This window comes from Microtus pennsylvanicus, chromosome 1, assembly GCF_037038515.1.
Source record: "Microtus pennsylvanicus isolate mMicPen1 chromosome 1, mMicPen1.hap1, whole genome shotgun sequence".
In the NCBI taxonomy this organism is placed as follows: domain Eukaryota; kingdom Metazoa; phylum Chordata; class Mammalia; order Rodentia; family Cricetidae; genus Microtus; species Microtus pennsylvanicus.
Genome location: NC_134579.1, coordinates 128,721,546 through 128,738,781, shown reverse-complemented (window position 1 = coordinate 128,738,781; position 17,236 = coordinate 128,721,546). Strand labels below are relative to the sequence as shown.

Below are 17,236 nucleotides of genomic sequence, written 5' to 3'. Positions count from 1 at the left end.
GTGATCTCTGATGTCTTTCTTGTGCCTTGCCCCATTACTAGGGGAGCACTTTACATAGCTGTGTTGCTGGCTTCCATTAGTGAAAGAGCCCTAGGGACTTTGATTTCCTGTCCCATATACCATATCCATGTGAGTTTTTGCTTTATTTTACACATCTACATATAAAAATGATGTTCAGTGCTTGTAACCCAACATTCCTTCACTTTCAAGTAATGTGGGTAATCCCACAAGATCATTACTGTTGACTTGGGTGAGAAGGTGTTTGCTCTCCCATTCTGTAGGAGTGTACATTGTTAGGGAGACACACATGTGACATTACTTACGCTGACTGCATTTTATGAAAGAAATTAACTAAAATCCACATACCCTGTCAATGAACTCCTGAAGTCTTTAACTCAAAATGACAAAAATCTTAGTTGTGCCAAGTATATAGGTGAGAGCAAACTAAAACATAGACCATGCTGTGTTCAATAATACACTCAAGTAAATTCAACAGTACATTCAAGTGGATGGGTATATGATGGCCATGTTCTTGTCTTTGAGTCAGTGTAAAGAGATTGGTTTGATACTACCAGATGCGTAAGAGCTGTTATGATGTGCCCTGGCCCCGTGAGAATCCTGAAAACTAGGAGCTGAAGGGACTTGTATTATCTAGATTACAAAATTCCATGTGAGGGGATCTTTGCAAGCTGCAGCGGAATAGACTGCCCTCCCTATTTAGAGAATCTGCTTAGTGTGTGACTTTGCACAAAGGCTATCCCCTGATAGAATTGGCATTGGCAGGTCTGCACAGAGCCTGCTCACATGTGTACGAAACATTTCTTATCGTCGGTGGTACGGTGGTATCATCACAGTGCCTGAAAATTATGGATAGCATCTCCAAGGAGAGCAGAAGTAAGTTAGAGAAGTTGAGAAATGGGACCCCGAATGAGTGGAAATGTGGCACTCACTGAAGCCATATGCCTGCTATATTCTATGTCCCAGAAATGATCTTAAGACTCAGGAGACGCTGGTCAAGAAACTCTTCAAGACCTCCCAAAAGATGAAGCTCTTTGGATCCTTTTATTTGGTATGAGTAAGAAGTAGATGATTGTCCCTCTGTTTCAGTTGTAGGATATCTAGAAGTCAGACTTGGACTGAACTGTAACCTCCCTTCCTGCTAGCAGGCTGGCTTTCATAGAAGGGAATTTTTATGTTGTACCGTGATGCACAACAGAATCTCCTGTGACTCAGAGGATCACAGGTCACAGTGGGAAGGGAACTCCTACTGTTTTATTGAAGGGAATGGATGGGCCTTTGTATTTCCCTTCTAAACCTTTGTGCTTCTGTGTGAGATTAGTGTAGCTGCAAGTGTTGATGGAACTGCTTCAGTCTGTCTCCTTTCTTGACTTCCTTTTCTGTTTGCTTTTGGTGCTGATGGAAAAACTGTAAAAGTTTTGGCTGCTGATACTCAGTGGCTGTGGCTGCTGTTGTGGTGAGATGATTGCCTCTTATGCCAAAATGGATCATGTACAATGCAGTCCATCCAAATATCAGGGACTGTCATGCAAGCAGGAGTGCAGTGGTTTGTATGTAAGAGCTAATGCAGTCAGGTAGAGTAGTGTAGCCTGGATTTTTACCCTAGAATAAAATGACTATCCCATTGAGATATTTTAGCTAAGATCAGTTGGACTTGATCTTTCTAGATGGTACAGAATATAAGAAGTGGAGAGTTATCTGAAAGTTGGGGACTTGCAAGTATTGCTTCCGCAAGAGCAGCAAATCAGTAGGTGGGTGTAATGTGAAGTATTGTACCCTCTGTGTATTTCAATATACAGTGTCTTTAAACACCAAAGCAGGTCTACCACTCCTCCTGTCCATGCTGTTCCAAGGCGTTGGATGGGTTATTGCTCTGCATATTGCTGTACATTGCAGTTTGTTCAGGATTAGGATACCTGTGTTAGGGCCTGAACTTGGTGTCCAGTAGCAGAGCAAATGATAAGAAATACGTGATGTCTGCACACAGTGGAACTGGTTACAGTAAAAACAATGAATGCAGTCAAGGTGATTGCAGGAGAATCCTTGGAACTCTAGATAATTATATTGTACCAAATGTATCCAGTCCCACAGAAACATCTTCTTATCCTGTCTCACTATGTGGATCCTTGGTGACACATCTCTACATATAGACATCCATGAAATTGTAAGCAGTAGTATAAAGCAGAAGAACATTGCCTAAGATATTTGGTGAGAGCTAAGGAATGGCCAGGTAGTGGGAACTGAGTGCTGTTGTCAGTATACAATATACAGAATAAAATCTGTTCATTGAATAAATAGTACAATGAGACTTAAAGTCCATGAGAAGAATTCAGTACATCTTTTTGTTAATTGCTTTAATATGTAAAATAATTCCTGAGCTTTGTTCAACAAGTGTTATTCTACAAGACACTTAATTTGAAAACATAAAGATTAAAATAATAATCTTAACATGAATGTATATCCATTCAAATGCCTTTCTGTTTTTCTGAGGAGTACAGTGAAACCCAGTAGACTCATGGAGTCCCAAATTCTGTAGTTGAAAAACACAGAGAGAGTGATCAAGCCAGAGACCTCCCTAAACTATTGCTTTCCTTCATTCTCTTGTAGTCAATCGTGCCCCTGTCAGGATGCTTGGATACAGGTTGTGGGATCCTTTCCTGCTGGCTTTGTTATATTTATCTAGACCAGTAACTCTGGACAGCAAGTAGGCTTTGTTAGAATGGACAGTATTGTGTCTACACAGTAGCTGGGGATTACCTATTGAGAAAATACAAACACCATAAATATCTAGGGACAGGTTGAATACATTCCTTGAGTCAAATCCAGATGTTGTACTATCTGGAAGTAGATAGGCATTGTCAGAAGTCCAGCCTACAAGTGAAACAAAGAAAAAAGAATCTGAGTTGAGTTGCAGTTGTAAATACATACAGCTAAGTCAATACATTCAGTTAAGTCTCTTGTGATTTTAGGTCAGTAGCAAGAATTGCCTTGCCTACACATGGACTCTTCATCAAATCATGCTGGGAAACCTGGTGATCCACATGTACAGAAAGAATCTTGATTCTACCTGCATTGTTGAAGCATATCTTTAGTCGCAGCACTCTTGAGGCAGGGACTCAAAAGACAGAGGAAGCGGCAGAGGCAGAGTCTAGCAGATCACTGAGTTCAAGGCTAACTTGGTCTATGATGTTATTACCAGGACATAGAGCGCTTTGGAGAGAAGTCTCTCTCAAGGAACTAAAAGAAAGTGAATAAATGTCACCCTGCCACTTCCCCAGAGATCAAAGTTCAATAAACTCTTGTAATAATAGAGTACAGAGTAGCAGGAAGAGTTGACAGAGTTCGGGGGAGGCCAGTTTTCTTCTCTCACTTCCCCCACAAGAGGTGAAAGCCCTTCCCGGACTCCCGCGTGTGCATGCTGGGGTGGGTTCGAGGCTTCTTAAAGCTGTGTTGGCTGAGCACAGGTGGATTCCTCCTCCTTTTGGTCCTGGGATGGTGTGCTTCTCTTATGACTTGACTCTTCCTAAACTGCTTCAGCTCCTCTGTTTTCTTGAAGCTGTTTTCTCTGGTCCTCTTGGTTTTGTCTTGTTCATGAGCCCCAGCTTATTCCCTCCTGATGACTACGGAGTCTTTGGATAAGGATGCTGTGCATCTCTGAATATGTTTAATACATTGAGTTATTTGAAAAATTGTGGAAGGTGAATATCTGGCCCCGGTGTAGTCATGTCAGCAAAGTCTATGCTGGAGACCATCACAGTGTGCATGTCCCAGGCTCATGATGGCCAAAGGTGCTGCTTAGCAAGGAGACATGGTCAACAGCAAGCTTCTGCCTCAGGGTGTTAGTGTCAGTAAAGCACAGCGTGTGCTGCAAGTTGGGGTGTGCTAAAGGGAGAAGTGATGGGACTAGCTTTCCTGTGTGCCTTTAAGGGATCCTTAAGCATTGATAGATTGGCTGTCATCTCATTCACATTGTTTTCCTTTTTTCCCCCCTAGGATGAGAGCTGTTGGCAAGGCCAGGAATTTGGGAGACCTTTGGATAGGGGCAGTCAATGACCTGTCCCTATCAACAGGTGGCATCCTCATCTGTGAATCCAGGGTGGAATACTAGCAATATTGTGGACTGCAACTGATGGACTGTCTGTCCTGAGGTGTCAGTCCCAGGGACACCCCCTTCTCCAACACTGAAAAAGAGTCAAGGAAGAAGTTAGTGACTGGTAAGTGAGATGCTCCCCTCCTTCTGTGCCCTCTCCACTTAGGCCCTTATAGTGATGGGGCCTATGATCCCCGTTCCTATGATCTCTGTTTGAGTAGCAATTTTTCAGAACAATGAATCTGTGTTGAATTACAGTTGTAAGCGCAAGCAGTTCAGCCTCTGTGACTTTTGGTAGCTATCAAAAATGTACTGTTGCTAACATACATCCTCACATAATCATGGTGGGGAAATCGGTGACCCACATATACAGAAAGGAAGGTGCTTTCACCTGGGATTTTGGTGCATTCCTTTAGTCCCAGCACTCTTGAGGCAGGGACACAGGCAAAGGCATTACAAAGGCAGTGTCAGGCAGATCTTTGTGATTTCAAGGCTAGCCTGATTAGCGAGGTCAGTTCCCAAATATTCAGTGATATGAAGAGAAAGATTGTCTCAAGAAACTAAACTTATATATAAATTAATTCTATTTCTTATGTGTCACCCCATACAAGGTTAAGGCCATATGCCTCAGAGGACAATGTGTTACAAACTCTGAAACAGTTAGAGCACAGAATAGTGCAAGGAGGTTAAGATTCAGGGACAGGTCAGGATGGAGGAAAAGATCAGGCGATCAAATGTCAGTGCATTATGTGTACTCAACTCGGGTTCGATGAGATGGCTCCTTAGAGAAGAACACTTGATTTTCTCGCAGAATCCCCAGGTCGAATTCAGAACACCTCATGATGGTTTTCAGTCTCTCTTAATTACAGACTCCAGAGAACTGATGCCCAGGTTTGGCCTCTCTGGGCACTCCATACATTTGTTACGCAGTAGTTCATGTGGACAACACACACACACACACACACACAAACACACAAGAGAAACGAACATGTTAAATGGATGATTTCAAAGATTGATACAATTTGAGATAAACCCAGTAATCCAAATCAACCCAACTCAGAAAGATACTCAGCCTTGTAGAATTTCTTTCAAGGTAGGATCTTGATTATGCATACATGGACCCTATGTTTCTTATCATGAAATGCAGGCAGCGTGAGATTAGACTGCCTACAGACAGGTGAAGTACCTGCTGCGTGAGACTAGACTACCTGCAGACAGGTGCAGTAGTGCAGCGTGAGACTAGACTGTCTGCAGACAGGTGCAGTAGTGCAGCGTGAGACTAGACTGTCTGCAGACAGGTGCAGTAGTGCAGCGTGAGACTAGACTACCTGCAGAAAGGTGCAGGTCCGCCTGGGTGAGACTAGACTACCTGCCGACATGTGCAGTACCAACAGCGTGAGACTAGACCACCTGCAGACAGGTCCAGTAGTGCAGAGTGAGACTAGACCACCTGCACACAGGTGCAGTACCTGCTGTTTCAGACTAGACTCCCTGCAGACAGGTGCAGTACCCACAGCGTGAGATTAGATTACCTGCAGACAGGAGCAGTACCCACAGCGTGAGACTAGACTACCTGCAGACAGGTGCAGTAGTGCAGGGTGAGAGTAGACTACCTGTAGACAGGCGCAGTACCTGCAGAGAGATGCAGTAGTGAAGCGTGAGATTAGACTATCTGCAGACTGGTACAGTACCCAAAGCGTGAGACTAGACTACATAAAGACAGGTTCAGTACCTTCTACGTGAGACTAGACAACCTGCAGACAGGTGTAGTACCAGGTGCGTGAGACTAGACTACCTGCAGAGAGGTGCAGTAATACAGCGTGAGACTAGACTACCTAAAGACAGGTGCCATAGTGCAGCATGAGATTAGACTACCTGCAGACAGGTGCTGTAGTGCAGCGTGAGACTAGATTACCTGCAGACAGGAGCAGTATCCACAGCGTGAGACTAGACTACCTGCAGCCAGGTGCAGTACCTGCTGCGTGAGACTACACTATCTGCAGACAAGTGCAGTAGTGCAGGTTGACACAGACTACCTGCAGACAGGTGCAGTAGTTCAGCATGAGCCTAGACTACCTCCAGACAGGTGCAGTACCAGCTGCGTGAGAATAGACTACCTGCAGACAGGTGCAGTACCAGCTGCGTGAGACTAGACTACCAGCAGACAGGTGCAGTAATACAGCGTGAGACTAGACTACCAGCAGACAGGTGCCGTAGTGCAGCGTGAGACTAGACTGCCTGCAGACAGGTGCTGTAGTGCAGCGTGAGACTAGACTACCTGCAGACAGGTGCAGTACCCACAGCGTGAGACTAAACTACCTGCAGACAGGTGCAGTACCTCTGTGTGAGACTAGACTACCTGCAGACAGGTGCAGTACCTGCTGCGTGAGACTAGACTACCTGCAGACAGATGCAGTACCTGCTGCGTGAGACTAAACTACCTGCAAACAGGTGCAGGAGTGCAGCATGAGATTAGACTGCCTGCAGACAGGTGCAGTTGTGCAGCGTGAGACTAGACTACCTGCAGACAGGTGAAGTAGTTCAGCATGAGACTAGACTACCTGCAGACAGGTGCAGTAATGCTGCGTGAGACTAGAGTGCCTGCAGACAGGTGCAGTAGTGCAACGTGAGACTAGAGTACCTGCAGAAAGGTGCAGTACCCACTTCGTGAGACTAGACTACGTGCAGACAGGTGCAGTAGTGCAGGGTGAGATAGACTACCAGCAGAAAGGTGCAGTAGTGCAGCGTGAGACTAGACTACCTGCAGTCAGGTACAGTACCAGCTGCGTGAGACTAGTCTACCTGCAGACATGTGCAGTACCAGCTGCGTGAGACTAGTCTACCTGCAGACAGGTGCAGTACCTGCTGCGTGAGACTAGACGACATTCAGACAGGTGCAGTTGTGCAGCGTGAGACTAGACTACCTGCAGACAGGTGCAGGTTAGCCTGCGTGAGACTAGACTACCTGCCGACAGGTGCAATACCAACAGCGTGAGACTAGACCACCTGCAGACAGGTGCAGTAGTGCAGAGTGGACTAGACCACCTGCAGACAGGTCCAGTAGTGCAGAGTGAGACTAGAACCTGCAGACAGGTGCAGTACCTGCTGTTTGAGACTAGACTCCCTGCAGACAGGTGCAGTACCCACAGTGTGAGATTAGACTACCTGCAGACAGGTGCAGTAGTGCAGGGTGAGAGTAGAATAACTGCAGACAGGTGCAGTAACAGCTGCGCGAGACTAGACTACCTGCACACAGGTGCAGTAGTGCAAGGTGAGACTAGACTACCTGCAGACAGGTGCAGTACCCACAGCGTGAGACTAGACTACGTGCAGACAGGTGCAGTAGTGCAGCGTGAGACTAGACTACCAGCAGACAAGTGCAGTAGTGCAGGGTGAGACTAGACTACCTGCAGACAGGTGCAGTAATGCAGCATGAGACTAGACTGCCTACAGACACGTGCAGTAGTGCAGGGTGAGACTAGACTAACTGCCAATAGGTGCAGTAGTGCAGCGTGAGACTAGACTACCTGCAGACAGGTGCAGTAGTGCATCGTAGGACTAGACTCCCTACAGACAGGTGCAGTAGTTCAGCATGTGACTAGACTACGTGCAGACAGGTACAGTACCTGCTGCTTGAGACTAGTCTACCTGCAGACAGGTGCAGTACCAGCTGTGTGAGATTAGACTACCTGCAGACAGGTGCAGTACCCACAGAGTGAGACTAGAGTATCTGCAGACAGGTGCAGTAGTGCATCGTGAGACTAGAATACCTGCAGACTGGTGTAGTACACTCAGGGTGAGACTAGACTACCTGCAGACAGGTGCTGTAGTGCAGCGTGAGACTATACTACCTGCAGACAGGTGCAGTAGTGCAGCGTGAGACTAGACTACCTGCAGACAGGTGCAGTACTGCAGGGTGAGACTACACTACCTGCAGACAGGTGCAGTACCAACAGCGTGAGACTAGACTACATGCAGACAGGTGCAGTACCAGCTGCGTGAGACTAGTCTACCGGCAGACAGGTGCAGTTGTGCAGCGTGAGACTAGACTACATGCAGACAGGTGCAGTTGTGCAGCGTGAGACTAGACTACCTGCAGAAAGGTGCAGTTCCGCCTGGGTGAGACTAGACTACCTGACGACAGGTGCAGTACCAACAGCGTGAGACTAGAACCTGCAGACAGGTCCAGTAGTGCAGAGTGAGACTAGACCACCTGCACACAGGTGCAGTACCTGCTGCTTTAGACTAGACTCCCTGCAGACAGGTGCAGTACCCACAGCGTGAGATTAGACTACCTGCAGACAGGAGCAGTACCCACAGCGTGAGACTAGACTACCTGCAGACAGGTGCAGTAGTGCAGGGTGAGACTAGACTACCTGCAGACAGGTACAGTACCCACAGCGTGAGACTAGACTACCTGCAGACAGGTGCAGTAATGCTGCGTGAGACTAGACAACCTGCAGACAGGTGCAGTAGTGCAGGGTGAGACTAGACTACCTGCAGACAGGTGCAGGATCCACAGCGTGAGACTAGTCTACCGGCAGACAGGTGCAGTAGTGCAGGGTGAGACTAGACTACCTGCAGACAGGTGCAGTAGTGCAGGGTGAGACTAGACTATCTGCAGACAAGTACAGTACCCACAGCGTGAGAATAGTCTATCTGCAGAAAGAGGCAGTAGTGCGGCGTGAGACTAGACTACCTGTAGACAGGTGCAGTACCTGCTGCTTGAGACTAGACTACCTCCAGACAGGTGTAGTACCCACAGCGTGAGAATAGACTACCTGAAGACAGGTGCAGTTCTGCAGGGTGAGACTAGACTACATCCAGACAGGTGCAGGCGTGCAGCATGAGTCTAGACTAACTGCAGACAGGTGCAGAACCCACAGCATGAGACTAGACTACCTGCAGAAAGGTGCATACCTGCAGCATAAGACTAGACTACCTGCAGACAGGTTCAGTAGTGCAGCGTGAGACTAGACTACCAGCAGACAGGTGCAGTGTTGCAGGGTGAGACTAGACTACCAGCAGACAGGTGCAGTAGTGCAGTGTGAGACTAGACTACCTGCAGACAGGTTCAGTAGTTCAGCATAAGACTTGCCTATCTGGGACAGGTGCAGTACAAGCTGCTTGAGACTAGACTACTTGCAAACAGGTCCAGTACCAGCTGCGTGAGACTAGACTACCTGCAGACAGGTGCAGTACCCACAGCGTGAGACAAGACTACCTGCAGACAGGTGCAGTAGTGCAGCGTGAGACTAGAATACTTGCAGACAGGTGCAGTACCAGCAAGGTGGGACTAGACTACCTGCAGACAGAGGCAGTACCTGATGCATGAGATTAGACTATCTGCAGACAAGTGCAGTAGTGCAGCGTGAGACTAGACTACCTGCAGACACGTACAGTACCCACAGCGTGAGACTAGACTACCTACAGACAGGGGCAGTACCCACAGCATGAGACTAGTCTATCTGCAGACAGGTCCAGTAGTGCAGAGTGAGACTAGACTGCCTGTAGACAGGTGGAATACCTGCTGCTTGAGACTAGACTACCTCCAGCCAGGTTCAGTATCCACAGTGTGAGAATAGACTACCTGCAGACAAGTGCAGTACCGATAGCGTGAGACTAGACTACCTCAGCCAGGTGCAGTACCTGCTGCGTGAGACTAGACTATCTGCAGACAAGAGCAGTAGTGCAGTGTGAGACTAGACTACCTGCAGACAGGTGCAGTAGTGCAGATTGAGAGTAGATTACCTGCAACAGGTGCAGTAGTGCAGCGTGAGAGTAGAATACCTGCAGACAGGTGCAGTAACAGCTGCATGAGACTAGACTACCTGCACACAGGTGCAGTAGTGCAGGGTGAGACTAGACTACCTGCACACAGGTGCAGTACCCACAGCAGGTAGTCTAGTCTCACCCTGCACTACTGCACCTGTCTGCAGGTAGTCTAGTCTCACCCTGCACTACTGCACCTGTCTGCAGGTAGTCTAGTCTCACCCTGCACTACTGCACCTGTCTGCAGGTAGTCTAGTCTCACGCTGTGGGTACTGCACCTGTCTGCAGGTAGTCTAGTCTCACGCTGTGGGTACTGCACCTGTCTGCAGGTAGTCTAGTCTCACCCTGCACTAGTGCACCTGTCTGCAGGTAATCTAGTCTCACCCTGCACTACTGCACCTATCTGCAGGCAGTCTAGTCTCACGCTGTGGGTACTGCACCTGTCTGCAGGTAGTCTAGTCTCAAGCAGCAGGTACTGCATCTGTCTGCAGGTAGTCTAGTCTCACCCTGCACTACTGCACCTGTCTGCAGGTAGTCTAGTCTCACCCTGCACTACTGCACCTGTCTGCAGGTAGTCTAGTCTCACGCTGTGGGACTGCACCTGTCTGCAGGTAGTCTAGTCTCACGCTGTGGGACTGCACCTGTCTGCAGGTAGTCTAGTCTCATGCTGGACCACTGCACCTGTCTGCAGGTAGTCTAGTCCCACCCTGCACTACTGCACCTGTCTGCAGGTAGTCTAGTCTCACGCTGCACTACTGCACCTGTCTGCAGGTAGTCTAGTCTCACACTGTGGGTCCTGCACCTGTCTGCAGGTAGTCTAGTCTCAGGCTGCATTACGTTCACATTCCAACCTTTCATTTGTTTGTCTTTGTTTGTTGAGACTACTGTCCTGGCCCTCGCTCTGTAGACTAGGCTGGCCTTGAACTCACAGAGATCCTGAGTGCCAGGATTAAAGGCTTGTGCCACCACCACCAGCCCAACTTTTTTAAAAATCAATTTCTTTTACACATTCTCCCTGCAAATAACTAGACATTCCCGTTTGACAAGCCCTTCTGATTCCTGCACCTCATCTCCGGCCTCTGCTCTCTCCAGTGTTCTCACGCTGATGGCTGCTCATGCCCTCGTGCCCAGCCAGAGACTGGGCTGTGACCCATGACTCCTCTGCTTCTGCCTTTCCCGTCAGGGTCCCTGTCATCACCTCAGCACTGTCCTACCTTCTGCAGCTCTGATGGTCCCAGAGCTGAGACCAAGATCACTGCCTCTGACCTGAGTCAGGTTTGGAATGAGCTGGAATGTGTACATGGGAGCCTGTGGGCATGGAAAGGGATGCTGTAGTCCATCTGATGAAGTGTGGACTCCCCTGTCCTGGCTAGTCTGGAACTGCTATGTAGTCTAAACAGGCATTAGGCTCACACTGACCCCCAGCCCATCCATCTATGCTCCCTAGACTAGGATTATGGGTGTAAGGCACCACACTCCAAGAGTGTGTATTTAAATAAAATTATTTCAAAATCAGATATCGGAAAATAGAAATTCCAGATTTGAGACGTTTCTTGGGACATTAAGAGGTCTACAGCAGCAGACTACTTTCCCTGTGGGAAAAGATGGCAGTCACGCCCAGAGCATAGAGCACAGCCCTGCCCTAACCCCTGCCACCTCAGCACCTTGCCCAGGCCACTGGAATACATACCAGTGATGTCACAGTTTCTACTCTGTGCTTGCACAATGCGGCCCTGCTGTTGGGCTGCTCACCTGCGTTCCCGGATAAGCCTGCCAGCGAGCTGACCAAGTTCTCCCTTTCCTAAGTCTCTTGTTCTCTCTGTCCGCACCCTCAAGTTTCCGTTGGCTCAGATCTTGAGGTTCCCTTTGACTAGAGAACTAACTGCAGGCCTGTGTTGGAGCCTGGATCTACTCTTGTTTCAGCCTTATGGGTTGCGTTGTAGATTTTTTTTTGAGGTCTCCTCCTCCCTGGCCTTTAGTTTGGTGTCTTATTTTAAATAACCGACCTTGGTTCCCAGCCTCCAGAGCCCATGTCCCCAGGTCCTCGCATTAGTGGGGCACCCTTGTTTTAGGCTCACAGTTCACACTCTGCTACTATGAGGCATGTATCTACCACCCAGGGCCACATGGGATCATTTCACTGTCCTGAAATTCTCCTGAGAGATACCTATTTTATCCTCCTGAGCCCTGGCTGCTGGTCATGGTTTTACTTGGGTTTCCCTTTACCAGCTTCCTTGGTTTTTCAACAGTCGGCCTTGCCTGCACTCACTCAGAGACTCAGATACCAAGGCTTTGGGAGACAATTGCTCCTCGCAGCTTCTCTTTGTGCCTGGCTCTGAGGCAGTCACTCCTCTCAGCAAAGCCTGCACTGTGTGTCCCACTGTTTGGTTCAGCTGCTGCTGCTTTTCTTACTTGGTGCATCCTGTTGTTGTGATTAGCATGGAGGAGGCGCTAGTTCTCCCGCATGTTCCTCCTCCCCACGCTCATTCCATTAGATTAGCTGTGCTCATTATGGTTAGGTTTGTATCTGAGAAAAAAAATTTGTCTTGCTATTTTTTGTCTTTTTCTGTTATTCCCTCCTATACACTAGGATTCTTGAAATGATGACCTGGAGCTTCTGGTCCTCTTGCCTCTTCTGCAAGTGCTCTGATTGCAGGTGGATACCACCAGGCCCATTTTATGTGGTGCGGGGGATGGGAGCCAGAGCTTCATACATGCAGGAACACACTTCACTGGCTGGACCACATCCCCAGTCTGCGGATTCATTACTGGCCTTGAGATATTTACAAATTCACCAGGTCACATGACACTCCTTACTGTGATGACCCTCACTTTCTGTATCTCATTCTTCTCGGAAAAGGATACCTGTGAGACAATGGTTATAGTCCTTGCGTATCTGAAAATGTGTGTCTTTCTGCAATGGAGTTGTGTTAGCAAGAGGTCATGGATAATTGCAGTTTTGCCCCTGAGGCAGTGATTGCTGTCTTACTTGACTGTGTTTCCCTCACAAGCCGGGTGTGTGCCCACCCCACCTGTGGTCACAGCGACTTAGAAGGCTGAAGCCAGAGGATCACTGGAGACCAGGAGTTGGAACCAGTCTACCCAACATGGCAAGACTTTGTCTCCAAACATGCCAGTTCAGAGAGTAGAGGACTCTGTATTTCTCCCACTAGCGTCCTCAGCACCCAGCCAAAGGGCTTAGTACTTACAACCTAAGTCCTAGCCAAAGTGGTTGATGTGGGGTGTCTGCCAAAGAGCTGGAGAGCACCGTGCCTAGGACTGACAACCCTGTCTTCTGAGAGAACCTGTTTCGTTCTCTTCATGGTTTCAGTTTGTTAATTCAGACAAACATTGCTGTTTATCTAGCAGGTTCGAAGCCATCTGGTACACAAAGTATTCTGTTCTTGAAAATCACTGGCATTTACGAAGTTTTCATTATACTTGTTCTTGGAGCAGATTGGATGTGTCCTAGAAACTGTTTGGTAGAGACATAACTACTTTAAAATGGGCTATTGTGCTGTCCTGTTGGGTGAGCTGAAAGGTCTCCTTTATCTTGCAGGTGGTCACCATGGGCCTTTCCCGAACCATTGCTTTATTTTACCTTGGAAGTTTTGATAACATAGTTCGCCGCTGCATGGTGCAGAAGGCAGAATCTGAAACTGTAGACAAAACTGCCTAATTCTTGCCCCTCGGACAAGAGACTGTATCCAGTGATTTGACAGCTTGCTGCTAATGGAACTCGATCTTTGGCCTCCGGACTCTTGTGTCTTGTTTTTGAATGTGTGAGACTAGACCCAGTGCTCTTCAGACATCTGACTGCAGGCAAAGGGACAGAGTTCGTCTCTACACTATTACTGTTAACACTATGCAAATATGGACCAGGGCACCACTTGGTTTCTGGGCTTTGAGGCCAAGTGGTGGTTGCGTGGGCAGTAGTGTCAGGAGAACAGGGTAAAGGACAGAACCCCAGAACGGGAAATCCGGTTTTTCATTGATCCTCCCCTCATGCCCATAGAGATTAAGAAATGTACTTGGTGGCACACAAGGACTTTTGAGGGTTTCTTTTGATTTTTGGTTTTATTTTTTCATGAAAAATGGTGTCTGGGTTTTTATTAGTTTTTTTGTTTGGTTTTTGGTTTTTTATTTTTTCAGTGTATGTTATTCAAGGTGTGTCTTCCTCAAAGCTGTGAGCCTGACCGTCAGCTCCTCTGTGCCTGTTGGGAACTCCTGCTCGTGAAGCTGGCTTCTCTCTCTCTTTGATCCCTACGATATGGGGGATGAGAGAGCGGTGCAGAGGAAGGCAAGAGGCTGAGCCCTTCGCATAGGCAGATGGGGCTTTCTTGTCTTCCGAAGACTAATACGTAGAACATTTTCATTTTTATTCATGGGGAAACACAGCCTTCTTACATGTTTTCTGAATAGAAATAAAATCTCCTAGAAGCTTGAAAGTTTACAGTTTCTTCTGTAGCCGTGTTGACGTGGAGTTCACAGTTCCATACAGCGAGTCTCCAAAGCATGATGTTCTTACTCTGTCAGCGGACATGTAGCTTTTAGGGAAGGCAGCTGGTTGCATACTTTCAGTCTAGCTACTCGTAAAAGCTGACTGATTTTGAAGACCCTCTTAGAAGTAAGATGTGCAGCTGCTCTGTCTTGCACTGACTCGACAGTATCCCCAGTGTGTAAGGAGACCTTTGCTCCTCAGTGCAGCCTGTGTCCCTGCTCACTCTGTTCACGGTGCAGCTCCAGGACTGTTGTCTTTGCCTTCATGTCTTGTCCTGTTCTCCTGTGTATGAAGTTGAGCATTCCAGTTCATTCCACTGGGAAAATACCTCTACTTTCAAAGAAAAAAAAACTTTTTAAGTGTTAAAAAAAGACAAACACAACAAAAATCTATTGAAAACCTAGAAATTATTGCCATGGCAAACATTTGGTTTTTGCTTTTCTCTCTTTTCCTTCTCCCTCTCTCTTTTCTTAAACTGGCTTTTGTTTTTGGCCTGGTCTCCTGCCACAGCCCCCGAGTGCCGGCAGTACAGCCCTGCACCACTATAGCCAATGGGCCACACATTTTATTTTCTCTTTGAATTTTTCAAGCTCTTTACTTTACGGTGGCTTATGTTTTAATTAATAAGATATCTAGTGGCTCCATCTTTATCGAGACCTAGAAGAATGTATTTTAAATGCCATTACAGAGATGACTTTGTTCTGTGTGTAGCCGTGGGTGGACCGTGTCAGAATGGTTCCAAGGCTCCTCCAAGTCTGATCTAGCCAAAGTTTGCGACTTATGTCCTGTTGGACAGCTGGTGGAGTGGATGGTGGCGACAGGTTCCTCATTCACAGGAACTGCATCCCTGTCTGCACAGCTTCCAATTTTATTTTCTTATAAATGTTCCCAGACGGTTGGCACCTCCTACTAGTATCTGTTAAAATGTAGTCTAAGGTGAAGTCTGAGAAAGGACAATTAACCATTTCCATTTCCAGACAGTCTTTGGGTAGGGGCTGGCTCTGTGGATAATGCCTGAAATACAGGGAAGAGCCTTGTTTCATGGGAGGAGATGCCACCCTACCCCAGCTTAAACTCGGGTCTGCAGCCCATGATGCCACGGCATGAGCCTTATTGTCCACTGTTAGAGGTCCCAACACCCTCACTCAGAAAGCCTCAGAAAAATCTTCTAAAGTTGATACCGTAATTCATTTGTCATCAAGACTTGAACCTGTTTTGAGAATATTGTAGTTGTTAACCTTACCAGACTCCACGCAAATGTCCAGTGCATCAGTATGTGTCCCCGGTACCTTTGAGAAGTCCGGCCGGCATGAACTCTGACACACAGGCGTCCCACAAGACTGTGATTTTATCCCAGGTGTGGAAACACTAATGGCTTGGTGGGGGACAGCTCGGTTGTTAGGGAGATTATCAACTTTCTCTTCTTCCTGACAGTTGACCGCAGGGCATTCTTTACCACTGAGTTCCTAAGCCCATCTGTAAGTTCTGCTGTAGTGTTTCCTCTGAGTGACCGGGAGCTTGTGGGCTTTCAGTTTTGAATGCCTGCTCTGCTAGCTTGGGTTGTATTATTTTATTAGAATATATCCTATCTTTATTTGAAAATTAACATCACTCTCCTATGTAAACTCCAACATAAATTTAGGGACCATTCATAATTGAGAATGAATAGGAAATATTCTTCATTTAACTTGTTTTTTAAAAAGGGTGCAAGACTAGGAAGTGACTCAGTGGGAGAACCCTTGCCTGCCCATGTGAAGGCCTGGGACTCACTTCAGGTCACTCCAGAAACATCTTTTTCTTAAGGTTATTCTCTCCTGTGGCTTTACAATTTAACAATTTACACAGTTGATTATTTAGAATGTTGCGCTCTCTTTTAATTAATACTTACATATAATTTAGTGGTATATATTTATCTGGACCTGTTAAATCATATATTGATTCCTGAAAGCAGGATTTGTAGTTGGCTTTTGACAGTTAGCAGGTGAGAACATTTCTGTCACAGCTGCTTTAACGCAGACAGCTGTACGCATTTGCCTCAGTGAATTAGATCACCATATTTAAGTTTTTATATTGTGTTCTGATTGAAACATGTCTTACTGCAGGCAGAGTTAATATTCACTCTTTTTGTTTGAGGATGCATTGTGTCTTTCTCGTTTTCCTTAGTCCTTGGGACCCCAGCTTTCAAAGCCCCCGCTGACCACCACCCTCAGGTTCTGGACTGGGCCTCGCTGCTCTGAACGTGGTCATTATATTTTATACTTGTTTGTGGTGAGAACTCGACATTTTTACACTGACAAAGAACACATGGCTATTTTGATATTTAGAAAGGGCTGTATTTAGGAGCTTTTGTGGCATTACTGTAACAGTTTTCATACCTTGTATTTCTGAACTACACACACAAAATAAATGGGAACAAGCTTTACTGCTCTGAGAATTTATTTTTCTAGAAATTTGACTTGTTCAAGATACTACTATTCAAAATATAAGTCTTTTATAGTGATGTTTCTCCTGGGCTTCCTAAGCTTTTCATAAGGCCTGATTTTTACTACTTTTAGGAAATACTGTAACAATATACACTTTGGAGTCCAGACATTTGTTTCAATTATGCTCAGTCTATGGGAGTAAAAGAATTTGAAACTTTTTGAGCAGTTACATTTCATATGCAAATAGAGTTCCTGGCCTTTGTGCCTGCATATTCTGTGACCTGTCTGGGCTTGGCGTTAGCAAGCTGTGAGTAACTCGCAGATGTAGGTAGAAACATTTACCCACACTGAGCGGACATCTTTGGACACCTTTGGAATTGTATGTTACCCTTTGTTTCTTTTTCTCACTCTTCGAGGGAAAAAAAGTGCAAC

The 17,236-nt window shown here is 46.8% G+C and overlaps 1 long non-coding RNA gene across 1 annotated transcript; it reads left to right on the top strand.

The window, feature by feature from the left end:
- Positions 1–4,171: 4,171 nt before the first annotated feature.
- Positions 4,172–16,803, top strand: LOC142856548 (uncharacterized). The gene is made up of 2 exons (XR_012911658.1): positions 4,172–4,232; positions 13,440–16,803. It is a non-coding gene; the product is annotated as an uncharacterized LOC142856548 (long non-coding RNA).
- The last annotated feature ends 433 nt before the right edge of the window (positions 16,804–17,236 follow it).